The sequence below is a fragment of the Pleurodeles waltl genome, chromosome 4_2 (assembly GCF_031143425.1).
Source record: "Pleurodeles waltl isolate 20211129_DDA chromosome 4_2, aPleWal1.hap1.20221129, whole genome shotgun sequence".
Lineage (NCBI taxonomy): Eukaryota > Metazoa > Chordata > Amphibia > Caudata > Salamandridae > Pleurodeles > Pleurodeles waltl.
In genome coordinates, this window is record NC_090443.1 from 994,473,774 (window position 1) to 994,490,269 (window position 16,496).

A 16,496-nucleotide genomic window follows, 5' to 3' on the forward strand; every position below is an offset into this window, starting at 1 on the left:
CACACCCTAACGCCACCATGTGTGTGCTGTATTTAACGTATGGCGCACCATGGCGGTAGTTAGGAAACTAGCATCAAATTCTTTTACGCGAGTTTGGCACTTTGCAGGATTAGTGCCAAACATTTTTTACACTAATCTTCAAAGCACATTGAGGCCCATTGAAAACAATGGTGTGCCTCCTTTTAACACCTGCTCTGTGCAGGCATTCAAAATGTTGCTAAAAATGGCGCAAGTAAATCTTTTAGATTTCATTACACCATGTTTTCAGCCCCCCAAACGGGGAACGCTCCCCTTGCAGACATTATACCTGTCGCAGGCATAATGTGGTGCAAGGGGTTACAAAGTGGCGCAATGCATGCATTGCACCACTTTGTAAATATGATGCAGTGTTTTTGCCATAATATTGCCACATTAGCGTAAAAAACAATGATGCTATTGTGGCGATATCAGCGCTAGGCCCTCTTAAATCTGGCCTAAGTATGAAATGTAAAAATGTGTGCATTTGAATTATGGAGAACATTGTGACCTCCGTTGCTGGGCACTGCGTACTGCCATAGCAGATTATGTGCATTTGTAGCAGACTAATTATGACAATTATTAATGCATTGCGCCACTTTGTAACTATGGCGCAGCGTTTATGCCATAAAAATTCTGCTAATGTGGCGATATATGGCACTAGGCCCTCTTAAACCTGGGCCTAAGTATGAAATGTAAAAATGTGTGCATTTGAATTATGGGGAAAATTGTGACCACCATTGCTGGGCACCACATACTACCATAGCAGATGTTGCATTTGTAGCAAACTAATGACATTCATTAATAGAAATAATGTTATATAACATACTAGTATACTATGAGTATTAAAATTAAAATTGATTTAACCATATTAACATTGATTATATGAATTTATTAACATGGAGTATTTATGTGTGTAGTAAAATAAATGCACATCTCTGTCTTTCCTAATGTTTTGCAGTCATAATATTTGCCAATAAATGATTTTGCATTGCTTAATTGATTTAAATTTGTAAGGTGCGCAGTAGGTTTTATGCATATTAATTTTCAGTAAAATGTATTCACATTTGCTTGACTAAACTCGGCCTGAAATGCCCTTAAAACACATCTGTAGAAAAGGACAACACTAACTACAGCTACACATAAACTAAACACCTAGGCCTTAACAAAGATAGATTTTGTTGTATTTTGTGAAAACGTATTTAATTTTTTTTATAAAGGTACACAGCCCTAAAACATGAACTCCCCCAATAACACCCAATAATAGGAAACCCTAAAAAAAGTACCCACCCCTAATAAAAACTACTACGGACTAAAATTACCCTACACTACACTAACTTACCTAACACTATTAATCTAAAAACCTCAACAATAAAAATTAAATACCAGGGGAAAGGAGGTAAGTGTCTAGTTGGGCTATCTTGCTCCTCATCCCCTGGTCACGGTGGCCTTGATCCCCCGTAGCATCATGAGCACCTGGTCATACTTGTGCTCCAGGTTTGACAAATGTAACCTAATGTCTGCAATTTGTCACACTCAGACTCTGCCCAAAGTACATTTGGTGGGGCCTGTGGTGTGGATGGGGCAGTTGTAGTGGTGTACTCACCCCTGTCACCATGGAATGGGCCCCCCCAGTCTGTGGCAGGGGTGGGCCACTACGGTGCAGCGCCACTTTCCATGAATCTGCCCCTTTGTTTATTATCCTTTTATTCTGAAAGGGGGGTACCTTGGGGTGCCGAGCAGTGAAGGGGAGTGCCCAGCACTCCCCCTCAGAGTGCATGTGTGTTTGGCCAGCCGCCGTCTTGGGCCAGCCAAACACCCCTCCACAGTAGGCTCGCTCCAGCTGAGCAACACATTTGTTGGGCTGGAGAGAGCCTGCACATGCTCCGAGTCTGCCTGGGAGCGCCCTGGCTGGGCATTCCCAGCCAATCCTGATGCTGCTCTGAGCAGCACCAGGATTAGTCACAGGGAGCCTGTGCCTGCCTGCAGCGACGGGGGCAAAAGGAGCGGCGCGACCTGAAGAAGGTTCGTTTTTTTTTTTTTTTTTATAATTAAATGTACCTCCTCTTCCTTACCTCCCCCCCTCGTGCCGCACCCGCCCCACTCCGTATTCGCGCTGCGAGCCACGACTGATTACATGCCCCTAATCAGGCTAGCTTCACTTTTGCAGCACTAACATCATTTTTGTTTATGACACGGAACACAGATTAGTGTAAAACAAAAATTACGCTGCCCTGATCCTAAAGCCATGATGCGCCATTTTGTAAATTAGGCGCTAGAATGGCATTAGGATCTGTTCTTACACAGCATTAAAAATGTTGACATAACGTTGCGCTGCAGAAGTAGTGCGTAATTTTTTGTAAATAAGGCCCACTGTGTTTGCCTCTTTTATTTTCTTTTGTGCGTGTATACATGAATAACTTTCAAGCTGGACTCCTACAGCCATAAACTTTAAAGATGAAACCAATGATAAAAAAGTTTCTCTTATACTTTTGTATAATACATGTCAGCAGATAAACAGCACATCACAAATAACACTTTTATTAAATATCTTTAAATTATATTGCACAACTGCTCACCAAAGTAAATCTTACAAAAAATATATTATTAATCACATAGGCGAAACCTGGTGCTTTTACCAATGCTTGTTTGTACTTTTTTGTACGCATTCCGCACTCAAAAGTGATGCAGGGTCGATTAGTTTCACTTCATGTAGGCAAGGCAGCCTTGCATCAGAAGTCTTAGACATGGTTCACCCAGATTTGTTTTGACGCACCCAGGATCTTTTATCCAGAGCGTGGGATTCGGAAGCCAAGTTATTTTGATGCACTGATGTGTCATTTCTTGTAAATATACCCCATTGTGCCAAGCAAGGGAAGAGCAGAAATTATCCATACCCTTGTAAATATGGATCATTCCTGCCCTCTCGCCGTTCTTTCCGTGAAAGTTTTGCAAATGTGCTCCTTTGTTTAGCTCATAGGAAAATGAACTCAGCTTTCCACCCTTTCAATGTTGATGTAAAGACGGCCTTCAGCTGGGCTGTGCTGCTGTGAGATAAGGCAACTCTGTAGCAACAAAAGAGGATGAGCGCACGCCCCCTTTACCCATAATCCTTTGCGTGATATCTACGTACGATTCTCCCATCCAGCTTCTCTTGACTCTTACAGAACACAAAATATTGTATTGATTCATATGTGCTAAATCATAGTGAGGTTTACTCCGATGCTATATATTGTTGCTTACAGCAAGTTGCAGCCTGACTCTAGTATTATCAGGATATTAAAATTATTACTATAGTCTGAATTTATTATTTGGTGTTGTCTATATCGTCCTCTTCTATTCCTCTACTCTTCACTGTGGGCTGGATTGTTACTTGCACTTCGGGTGGCAGTGATCGTCTAGTCCCACAATTTTTGTAAGGCGAGTCCTGGAGGACTCGTCTCATTTATTTTTGTCTCAAAGAAGTTCAAATAACGTGATATCTTAACGTTTGTTCTCGCTGAGATGTGGTTCGAATTGCGTTTATACCAATTTGCAGCAACGAGCAAACTGTTACCTCCGGCTTTGTATGAAAACGGCAGATCTCAGGGAAGGGCTTGGGGGTGCAGTGCTCAATTCTGTCGCTAGAGGTCAGGCTCCTTCAGTACGACCAGGTGAGCACGGTGGGTTCAGCACATGCCCTCGCCTGGTATTGAAAGAATCTCCTGCTTTGGGTTGTCGGTTCAAGTTCATGGGGAGGGGGATATAGGCAACATGTAGAGAGGGCCACTGACCTGTCAGCGTAAAGGTTCTTCATGCAGCATCTCCCTCTGCCCGGGGTCCAGTTAACCTTCCTAAACTGCTTTTAAAGCTTTTTTCTTGTAATATGCTGCGTGCACCGCCTTTAGCACCTATTTACTCTAACAATTCCCCTCCCATCTCCCAATCCCCCCCCTTAGTGAGCCACCTGGCCACTACGATACAATGGCCCATATTTATACTTTTTGACGCTAAACTGCGCTAACGCAGTTTAGCGTCAAAAAATTTTGCGCCGTCTAACGCCATTCTGAAGCGCCATGCGGGCGCCGTATTTATGGAATGGCGTTAGACGGCGCAATCAGACCGGCGCTGCCTGGTGTGCGTGGAAAAAAACCACGTAGACCAGGCAGCGCCGGCGTAGGGGGAAAATGGCGCTAGGGCGTCTTAAAATGGCGCAAGTCGGGTTGACGCTAAAAAATCGTCTTAACCCGATTAGCGCCATTTTTTCGACGCCCAGACGCCATTTAAATGACTCTTGTCTTAGTAAAGACAGGAGTCATGCCCCCTTGCCCAATGGCCATGCCCAGGGGACTTATGTCCCCTGGGCATGGTCATTGGGCATAGTGGCATGTAGGGGGGCACAAATAAGGCCCCCCTATGCCACCCAATTTTTTTTGAAAAATAACAAAAATTATACTTACGTGAACTTACCTGAATGTCCCTGGGGTGGGTCCCTCCATCCTCGGGTGTCCTCCTGGGGTGGGCAGGGGTGGCAGGGGGGGTCCCTGGGGGCAGGGGAGGGCACCTGTGGGCTCATTTTGAGCCCACAGGCCCCTTAACGCCTACCCTGACCCAGGCGTTAAAATGTGGCGCAAATGCGGGGTTTTTTGACCCGCCACCTCCCGGGCGTGATTTTTGCCCGGGAGTATAAATACGACGCATTTGCGTCGCCGTCATTTTTTCAGACGGGAACGCCTTCCTTGCATCTCATTAACGCAAGGAAGGCGTTCACGCTAAAAAATGACGCTCTTTGCCAATACTTTGGCGCTAGACGCGTCTAACGCCAAAGTATAAATATGGCGTTAGTTTTGCGCCGAATTTGCGTCGAAAAAAACGACGCTAATTCGGCGCAAACGGAGTATAAATACGGGCCAATGTATCCATACACTCATCCGAGGGCCGGTAGCAGCCGCTCGGGGCTAGTACATGCCAGCACTAATTCCCTGGTGTCTGTCGTTATTGCCGTGAGTGCCTGGAGGCCTGTGGCTGGTTGTCGCTGCACGGCATCTTTGTAGTACGCTTCATACTATTCTGTTGTACACTATGTCATTATACTCTTGAGAGAGCGTAGTTTAAATAATAAATATACTAAAATGAAATGCTGCTATCAATGCTTAACGATGCTACGTAGAAAGCGACAATAATAGCGATTTTGCTTAAACGTGCCCTTGAATTGTGACCACGGTGTGTGGCCACCAATGTATACGCAAACTAATAATGATGAGTAAAATTGTTCATGTTATGGTTAATCAAGTTTATATTAACATTTACGATATTGCATTTATATTGAAAAATCTTATAGGCCTTAAGTTAGCGTGAGCTGTGTTTTTTTTTAGCTGCTTAAGCTCTCATATTAAATGCATTTTTCTGTTTTCCAGCCTGCTGACTCGCAACGGGCCATGACCCTGCAAATGTTCTTTTTCTTCAACTTGGAAGATGAATGTATCTTTGTGATTCCGTTCTCAACTGCATATTTGGTGCCTTAGTTTAAGTTTTGTGTACAAAATTGAAACAAATGTAGATTAATGAAATGTACAAGGACGTTTAAACCAATGGACAATGGAACTGCTGACCCGAGAAGACGTGCCAAGGTATGAAGTAACCCCGGACTTGCCACCTCCGAAGACGTCAATTATGAAGACCAATCAAAATGTTATGAATAAATGTGGGGTGACAATTGGAATTACCTAATGTTTAATTTGATAGGTTAAAGATAGTGAGGTCCAATAGAATTTTGGGGGAATGTATTACGAAAAAGGGATAAAAACCCATGTCACAGAAGAGTTGAGAGAACTAGGTAGGGAATGCTATTGATTTTATTCAGAAACTCTGTCACTCTGTTTGGTGACTTTGAGACTTATTAATACAACCTTCACCCATAGACTGCCCTCTTTACGCTTCTCCTCCTTACGAGGGAAGTGTTCCTATGTCCCTTAGTCGAGCTTAGACTGATGGCGTTTTGACTGATGTCCTGAAGACGAAGACTGATCCTGTGTGCTGACCATATACTTGGAGGGTAATTATGACAATGCAATGTGTAATTTGTCTGTTTGCTTTTTCTTTCTAGGTACCAACTTCTCATTTTGATAGAGACCATAGCTAGATGTTTTCCAAATTGGTGTTCTAAATTGTTTTGCATGAAGCCCAACATGCTGATGCTAATCAGTGGTTAGAACAGGAGTTCACCCAAACTGACGCAAATAGACAAATGAATGACATTACGCTATGCTGAACTGAGACGTATATGACATTTGCTGTATTCTGATCTATGTTTACGCCGTGCTATGTTCTGATGTTTGTGATTCTTGCATTAATTAAATCTTATCACAGTTGCCATATCGTGACTATGCTATTATGCTTCTTGGTATTGAGATTAACTCTTTTGCTCGTAGATTGTAATCAATAGGGAATAAAAGTTATAAAATTCTATTAAAGGTGCGGTTATTCATGACTGAGAGGTCATGGTTGCGTCGACAATTTGATTAATGTCTTTAACCAAAGTAAAGTGCATTGTGGTGGTAAACATTGATGACATTATTGATATATTGCTTGATATATTGATCAGTTATCTCGTCCTACAGTGTCTCTCCACTGGGTCACAAGATTCATTGGCCTAGAACTGATGTGTAATAAATTAACATAAAAAGGACGCGTTATCAGTTCTGGTAGCTGAGCGACGGTTTTGGCCCTTGGCGGCCCTGGGACGGAGATTCATTGTTTAATTTGTTTTTCTGTGATAATGCAAATTGGAAGTATGATGGGTTTCTAAGTTCACCATGACTTTCCCGGGATCTCGGAGCCTGCCTAAGTGAGTTGGGGATGTTCTCGGCGCCATAATGTGTGTGGTTTAGGGTTTTTGCGCTTGCTTAGCTTACGCCTTTTTGCAGGTGATTGTGAAATTTGTGTGTATCTAGGCAAGGTAAATGTTGTTTTTGGTAGGAGTGGGCGTACTCCGCAGTATGAGAGTAGAGAAGTCGGCGTACTTCATATGAGTGTGGCGCTTGGTGCTCAAAATTATCCACGTGGTTGGTTGTTTATGTACTGACCTGTCGTGGTCTAAGACTCCGGAGTATGTTGACAAGTGTAGGAGACACTTGGGTTTATGTTGTAATCTGTGAGGTTTAATAGGTCAATCGGGCGTGGTTGACAAGTCAAGTTCGAGTCAAAACGTATGTGTGAAACCTTCGATGGAGATTTGGCAAATTCTAAAGTGCACTAGGAAAAGCCATTGATAAGTCGAGAGTAGAATTTGCGGGTCGAATTCTGCTTGCGTATGCGGGAGCTGATAGAGAGAAAGTAACGGCTGAGGCTTCAAGTGAAATCTCTGTAAGGTTCTGAAGCGAATGTGTTACCCTTCCTGCAGTAAACCGGCAGATTTGTGTTGTCATTTAAGGTGCTCGCAATAATTTGCATTAATTTGTGTGGGTTCAGTGAGGAGCGGACGAGCCGCAAGACTTTGTCAGCTGCAGTATGTGTGAGTGTGACGTCAGTGGTGCCGCGCTGAGATAGGTCAGTTGCCGAGAGGGGTCGCACACAGATTGGCTGCCGTCCGTGAGAGGCACTAGGTTGAGAAAGGTGGGTGAAGAGTGTCCTGGGAACTAAGTCACTTTCTGATTAAATACAAATAAGAGAAAATTGCAAGATGAATTTTGTCAAAGCATTCAAGAGCGCTCTGAAAGGAGACGCATATATTATAGCAACTGATGGGGAGCCTACACCACCCGAGGGTACTTCAGCTTATATAGTTATGGAAGAGAAAGGTGTTGCGCCATGTTTATGGATGAAACAGTGGCGCAAATTAACAGAGAAAGAGGGATGTTTAGCATTCCCAGAACACAGGACATTCAATACGAAGGTGCTAGAGAATTTGAGGTGGATGTTAACTACACAGAAACCACCTCCGAGGCCAGCTCAGTATGAAGCTTTAGCGGTTTGGGATCTAATGGCTCTTAAACAGAGGCAAGAAAAGTTTCAGAGAAGACTGAGAAGGGCAGAAAATCTTATGCAGAGGCTAGATGGGATGACGAGAATAAAATGTGGAGAAGGGGAATTGTTGACGGATTACAATTGTTCCCAGAGATAGCACAGGGAGAAGAAACACAGGGAAAGAAAGCCTCCTGGAAAACAGATAGAGATTCAAACAAATCTAAAGAGAATAAAAGACCTCGGGAAGAGGAAGATGATTCAGATGATGAGGAATTCATGGACAGATTATTACATGATCGCCCGCCACCCTATGCGGTGAGCGATAGCGCTCCAAGCACTAGCATGGATCCTGAGAACCAGACGCAGGAGAAGGGAGTTGCTGATACGGTACAGACTAGCGATATGGCTTTGATACAGAATGGTGTCAGTGTACCCACTGCACCAGACATGCCAATACAGTTGCAACCTCCACCGCAGATACAGAGAATCTACCCCGACGTACCAGTACTTGAGACTACTACAAATCTGATAGTGCCGCCAGACCCGATATTTACGAAATCAAAGTTAGTACAAATTGAGTCAACTCTGAAATTGCTGTCCCAGCCGCAACCACAACTGATACCAGGGTACAACCCAGTAGCTGGTCCACCATTAATGCCTGTCCCGGGTACTTTGGAACAGACCTATGGGGTTACTGCTCCACGGAGTTTGGGACCGGGTCAGACACCTGCTGCCATATCGTTGCCAATTACTGTCGGTCCACCAGTGCCATTGTATGCTCAAGGCAAACAGACGTATGTGATCAGGGAGTAATGACCCATGATGTGATAAGAGGAGGGTCTATAGGAACCCCCCAGATAATGGTCTCAGGAGACCCAGCAGTTGAAAAGCCAAGGTCTTTAATAGACCTTAGCCCAGTGGGAGCACCCATAGAAGCAATGCGTCAAGCAGGGCTAGGGGTTTTAACTCCACAGACGATGAGTACGAACGCCTCACAGTCACCAATGATACATGCAGGGAACATTTCGCTGCAGGGTTTTACAGTACAACAGCTAAACGAATGGTTAGAAAAGACTTATACTTCACAAAAGACTACAGTGACTACAGTCGAACCGGAAAAGGAAAGGCAAGATGAGTACCTAAATTTGGTAAGATTAGGGGCAGAAGCTGCTGAATTAGTGGAAGGTACGATGGGAGTAAATAGATTGGAGTCATACACCGAAGCAGAATTGAGATTCCTGTGTCCCAGGGTTACCAAAGAAGTGGGCAAGGTGCATCAGAGATTAGAGAACCTGGCCGATAAATACAATATTGATATCGGAAACACTAAACATTTGAAAAGAAGTTACAGATTCGATTTTGACTCCAAAGATTTTGAGCACATGAGGTCAGCGGGAATGAAGGCACATTTAAAAGAATTGTTGCAAAGTGCGCAAATCTGGGGTGCACTGGAAAAATGGGAAGGCAGATGGGCAAAGAAGAGGGATAAGGAAAAAGGTGACAGTCCAGGGTCAAATCAAGCTAAAACTTCACCCGATGCAGAATCGGTAAAAATACTACCCATGAGAGAAACAGCTGGTGGTGTCTTAGTTCATGTACCATGGTCCAAGGGAGACATCCTATCCGCTACTAATGATTATCCCAGATTGAGGGAGAAACCAATCGAGTGGTATCAACAGACAGACATGTTTGTGAAACTTGCAAAGTGTCTTTGGGAGGACTTGAATACCTTGTTTGAGATCATTGTTCCGCCTGATTTGTGGCTTGAATGCAAGAGAGGGGTAGACTGGCCGACGAAGGAGCTGGCAAGGGATAAGGTGACTGGGGCACCCTCTGAAGAGGTGATGAAGTACTATCAAAAGGTGATTGAGTTTTTGAAACAAAAGGTGTCGCCGAAGGTGACTGATTGGCAGAAGATTGACCGGACCTCACAAGAGGTTAAGGAATCAATACATGCTTACTATGAGAGATTGTTAAAGGCATTCAAACACTACAGGGGTACTGAGACTATTGAACCGAAGGACATGAACCATCTTGTGCTTAGATTCGTCGAAGGGCTGAGACCAGAAGTTAGCCAGATGATTAAGAATCATTTGATTTGTTGGCAAGCGAACCGATTGATGAAGTGTTGCAGTATGCGAAATACTGTAGTGATGAGATTGAGCTGAAACAGAAAAAGCTGAAAGAAAAGGTGATGGTGATGCAGATAAGGGCTGCTCAGGCAGGAATAGAGGGAAATGGAGTTCAACAGATGATACAGCAACAACCCAATGAATGGTGTGTTTCAGACACAGCCGAGAGGTCGAGGCCGAGGGTTTATGAATCGCGGTCCAGACTTGAATACTGTTGTGGTTCAAAATGACATACAAGGGGCGAAAAATATGTCACCATGTCACGCTTGCGGGGGCGTGGGGCACTGGAAACGGGAGTGCCCGAATACGGTGCAGGGTGGTGTCATTCAGCAAAGCACTAATGTCGGTACATTGCAAAATGTAAGAGGCCCAAAACTGAGGCATCAAAACCCGAATTTTCAAAATAATCTGTTACAGATGCAAGGGGTACAGCCCATGCAGCAGATACAAATGCCGTGTTTACAGTCAGCGCAAATGCAACCAGTACAACAGCAGGTTCCCATGGTACCTAGACAGCAAATGCAATTACCAATGGCTCTGATGCGACAGCAACAGGTGATGCTTCCTCAACAGGTCACGTCAGGTAATGAGTCAAAATAACACAGTACAACAATTCCCATTACGAGGTGAAAATGGCATGAATGAGGAATGGTCGGATGACAGCTCAGATAGTGAAGAATGCAGGCTTGCAGCATCCTTAGAGATGGATCAGAGGGGTCCATATGTGGAAGGAAAGGTGATGGGCTACAAAGTCTCGTTTCTGGTTGATACCGGAGCTACACGCTCTAGAGTCAGAAGTGCGGAGGTTCCAAAATTACCACTTTCAGGGCGTACCATAAGGGTAGTCGGAGTAGCAAACCAATACCTGACAAACCCGATTACAGATCCAGTACAGGTTGAGATCGGCAACTTCCAGGGGCTACATAGGTTTGTAGTCTGTGATTCAAGTCCAGTATCCCTACTGGGAAGGGACTTACTGTGTAAAACAAAATGTTCGATTACCTGTTCCAATGACGGTATCGAAGTGCAGACAAATAGTGACGATGAAGGAGATGAAGGTCAGTTCTCAGAGGAAGATACAGGGACGGCAAATGGGGATTATCCTTTAATCACCTTGTTCCCGATGCTTACCGTGATTGATCTACCTGTCGAGTTACAAGGAACGGTAACTGAGAAAGTGTGGGATATGACAGGAAAAGAAGTAGGACTAATAAAAGGCGTAGAACCAGTTAAAGTACAGGTAAAGCCGAATGCGGTGTTTCCTCAGGTGCCACAATATCATATGGCACAAGATGTCCTTATCGAAGTGTCACAGATAATTGCAGATTCTTTGAGACAGGGAGTCCTGAAAGAGGTTTTGAGCAGTCCATGTAACTCTCCCATAATGGGTTTGAAAAAGCCTTGTGGAAAGGTCCGAATTGTGCAGGATTTGAGAACAATAAACAAGATTGTGGTAAAATGTTGCCCCATAGTGCCCAATTCAGCAGTAATCATGTTTCAGGTTCCATGTGATGCTGAGTGGTTCACCGTTATATACCTGTCACAAGCTTTCTTTTCAATACCCCTTCATGAGGACAGCCAATTTTTGTTCAGCTTCAAATTCTTGGATAAGGTGTACAGTTGGTGCAGAATTCCTCAAGGGTTTTCTGAATCCATCTTCAATCAGATATTGATAAAGGATTTGGAGGATTTGGTACTGCCTTTCAATTCGACTCTAGTGCAGTACATCGATGATTTACTGATTGCATCCAAAACAAGGGACAACTGTAAATACAATACCATTGCCTTACTGAATCATTTGGGAAAGAATGGGCACAAGGTGTCACCTAAGAAGCTGCAATATTGTCAGAAAGAGGTGAAATACATAGGGCATCTAATCGAAAGAGGGTCCAGGAGAACATCAAAAGAAAGAATAACAGCCATATTGCAAATTAACCCTCCAACGACAAAAAGAGATGTCAGGATGTTTCTGGGAATGGTGGGCTACTGTTGCCAGTGGATACCCAACTTCTCGATCATCTCAAAACCTTTGATAAAACTGATAGGCAAAGAGATCAAGGATGAGCCATATACCATAGCTTTGTCCAAAGAAGAGCTTGAGTCATTTATGGAATTGAGAGAGTGCATGTGCAGGGCACCAGCGTTGGGTATGCCTGAATATACGAAGCTTTTTCTACTGTTTTGTCATGAACGTGATGCTTGTTCTTTGTCTGTCTTGACACAGGTCCATATAGGTGCAAATCGCCCTGTACCATATTTTTCAGCTACCTTGGACCCCGTCGCAGCAGCCTTACCGGGTTGTTTGCGCGCAGTTGCAGCAGTTGGTCAGAGCCTTACTCAGTGTGAAGGCATAGTCATGGGATACCCCCTAACAGTAATGGTACCGCATTCAGTTGAAATCTTGTTGACTCGAACCAAAACTCAGCACATGACAAATGCTCGTCTTACCAAATATGAGACAATCATACTGGGGTCACCGAATGTTTCACTAAAACAATGTACTGTATTGAACCCGGCAACTTTACTTCCTGTTGAAAATACTGAATTTAACAATGAGGAAGAATTCGAACATGACTGTCTTGAGGTAACAGAATTGTGTACCAAACCACGACCAGATATTCAGGACACACAGCTGAAAGAAAATGACTGTATCATGTTTGTCGATGGGTCCTGTTTAAGAGACTCTGTTGGAACACTGAGAGCTGGTTATGCTGTGTGTACCATAGCTGGTATCATTGTAGCTTCTTGGCTCGAGAGTGTTTTCTGCACAAGTGGCAGAATTAATTGCCCTTACTAAGGCATGCCAGGCAGCTGTGAATTTGAGAGACACTATTTATACTGACAGCCGATATGGATTTGGAATTGTACATGATTTCGGCCAACTATGGTCACAGAGAGGTTTCATGACCTCTTCTGGTTCTCCTGTGAAAAATGGTGAACAAATAAAGGATTTGTTACATGCAATTCAGTTACCTCTTGAAATTGCCGTGTTAAAATGCAATGCTCATGTGAAATCACAAGACTTTGGCCCATATTTATTTTTTGACGCAAAACTGCGCTAATGCAGTTTTGCGTCAAAAAAATTAGCGCCGGCTAACGCCATTCTGAAGCGCCATGCGGGCGCCGTATTTAATCAATGACGTTAGCCGGCGTTAGCCGGCGGCGCTGCCTGGTGTGCGTGGAAAAAAAACAACGTACACCAGGCGGCGCCGGCGTAGGGCAAAATGGAGTTTGGGCGTGAAAAAATGGGGCAAGTCAGGCTGAGGCAAATTTTTCGCCTCAACCCGATTTGCGTCATTTTTTTTCACTCCCAACCCCCATTGAAATGACTCCTGTCTATGCAAAGACAGGAGTCATGCCCCCTTGCCCAATGGCCATGCCCAGGGGACTTATGTCCCCTGGGCATGGTCATTGGGCATAGTGGCATCTAGGGGGGCACAAATCAGGCCCCCCTATGCCACAAAAAAAAATAAAAAAATTACTTACCTGAACTTACCTTAATGTCCCTGGGATGGGTCCCTCCAGCCTTGGGTGTCCTCCTGGGGTGGGCAAGGGTGGCAGGGGGTGTCCCTGGGGGCATGGGAGGGCACCTCTGGGCTCCTTCCGAGCCCACAGGTCCCTTAACGCCTGCCCTGACCCAGGCGTTAAAAAATTACGCTAACAAGGGTAGACGTCATTTTTTTTGACCCGCCCACTCCCGGGCGTCATTTTTGCCCGGGAGTATAAATACCACGCACATGCCTCTGAGTCATTTTTTAGTAGGGAACGCCTCCCTTGCATATCATTAATGCAAGGAAGGTGTCCACGCTAAAAAATGACGCAAACTCCAAAATCTTTGGCGCTCCATGCGTCTAACGTCGAAGTATAAATATGGAGTTAGTTTTGCGTCGGATTTGCGTAAAAAAAACAACGCAAATCCGGCGCAAAAAAAGTATAAATATGCCCCTTTGTGTCCATGGGAAACGGTTATGCAGATCAAGTCACAAGATTTTGCGCATTGAACTGTATATCATTCAAGGAACAGTGGGAATTGTTACCGCAAACTGAAAACGACACATGTTTGAACCTTGCCTTAAGGTTGGTCGATACCCTAGATGAGTTAAAAACATTACAAGGTCGTGCTAGCAAAGAGGAAAAACGATCCTGGCAAAGAATGCAATGTGTACAGAGGGCCGATGATCTGTGGGTCTCAGAAGAAGGGAAATTAGTCTTGCCAAACAGCCTTCTGTCCCAGTTTGCCAGGCTGTACCACGGACAGGCTCACCTTGGTAGAGATGCAATGATCAGGTCATTTAAAATCGACTGGTTCAACCCAAAATTCAGACATGCTGCCGAGGTTATCTGTCACAGGTGCATCATCTGTCAACAGATGAATGCTGGAAAAGGGACAGTGGTAACTTTGAGCCACATTGGGAGAGCTGGTGGTCCGTTCAGTAAAATGCAAATGGACTTTATTGAAATTCCTGCTTGTAGAGGATTGAAGTATGTGTTGGTGATTGTGTGTGTTTTCAGTCACTGGATTGAAGCCTACCCCACACGTAGAAATGAGAGTCTCACAGTTGCAAAGTTGCTACTTAGGGAACTAATACCAAGGTTCGGGTTTCCGGTCTCCATAGAGTCAGATAGAGGCAGACACTTCGACAATGAGGTGATTAAACTCTTGTGTGCCGCACTAGACATCGAACAAAAGCTGCATTGTAGCTACCGCCCTGAAGCATCAGGACTAGTAGAGCAAATGAACGGTACTTTGAAATCGAGAATGGCAAAAATGTGCACAGCTACCAATATGAAATGGCCAGATGCATTGCCTTTAGTGCTGATGTCAATGAGGAACACCCCTGACAAGAAAACAGGACTGTCCCCCCATGAGATCCTCATGGGTAGAGCTATGAGGTTGCCAGCGGTACCTGCAAATGCTCTAGTGAATGTCACAGATGATATGGTGTTGGACTACTGCAAAGGTTTGGCTGATGTGATTCGCTCTTTCTCTCACCAGGTAGAAGCTAACACATTGCCACCGAATGGAGATCCAGGCCACACCCTACAAGCCGGTGACTGGGTGGTTGTCAAGAAGCATGTGAGAAAGTCGTGTTTGGAGCCGCGCTGGAAAGGGCCGTATCAAGTAATCTTGACAACTACCACTGCCGTGAAGTGTGCAGGAGTTCCAAATTGGATACATGCCAGTCACACAAAGAAGGTAACGTGTCCTGCTGATGAGGAACTTGAAGCTTCCGGCACAACAGTTCCAGGAAGAGAAGTCTCAGGGCCAGAAAACAGTCAAGAAGGAACTGAGACTTCAGGAGGGCCCACTGAGAACAGCCTCGTCCCTCAAACAGTGAATGAGGCAGGCTTTGTATATATAGGCCAAAATCTGAGCAGGACAATTTGTTTGTGGGAACGAGTGAATGCAGACATGTGTTTTTGTTTCAGAGTAAGTGGACATTTATGTTGAATGGACAAGATCCAGTGATCCCTGGGATCTATTACATCTGCGGGCTTAATGCTTATTACCATCTCCCTGAGGGATGGTATGGACATGTTATTTGGGAATAGTTTTCCCAAAGATTTACCAGATTGATGACTTAAAACAAATACCTAAAACGTCTGAATTACAACATGCTAGGCAAAAACGAGAATCAGTGGCTGCTGTCATTGGTGATATATTTGGAGCTATAATCCCTTCAGTAGGGGTTATCTTGAATTCTATGAAGATTCAAAAGTTGTCTACTATTGTGGATAACATGCTGACAAATTTCACAGGGGCTATACTCCTGATGGATACTGAACTTGCTGCAGAGAGAGCTATGACTCTTCAAAATCGGCTTGCTTTAGACATTCTTTTAGCAAAGAGTGGAGGGGTCTGCAAGATGCTCAACGAGCGTCATTGTTGCTCGTTCAAATCCGGACAATAGTAAAAAGATTAGAGGTATGCTAACTAGAGATAGTGCAGATTTGAAAGATTTGAAGGAACCTGGAGTTTGGGAGAAATTTGGAAAAGGAATTGCCAGAGTAGGGAGCTGGTTTACCAACATTTGGAATGGGGTACTTGCTAAAAATACTAATGGGTCTATTAATTGTTCTGGCCTGTCTATTAGGATTATGGGGGGCATGCAAAATCAATGATAAAATTAAGAGAAATTGGACTAAAAGAACCAGAAGAAATGAAGAAAGTGAAAGAGAGAAAAAGTTCAATGAAATCTGGGAGAGTTCACATAAGGGACAAGATGTTGAAATGCGCATTATGCGTAAAGTGAAAAATTAAAAGGGAAAGGTTTGTGTGATGACAAGGCGTCATCAGAGGAGGGACTGAGAGAGCGTAGTTTAAATAATAAATATACTAATATGAAATGCTTATATCAATGCTTAACGATGCTACATAGAAAACGACAATATTAGCGATTTTGC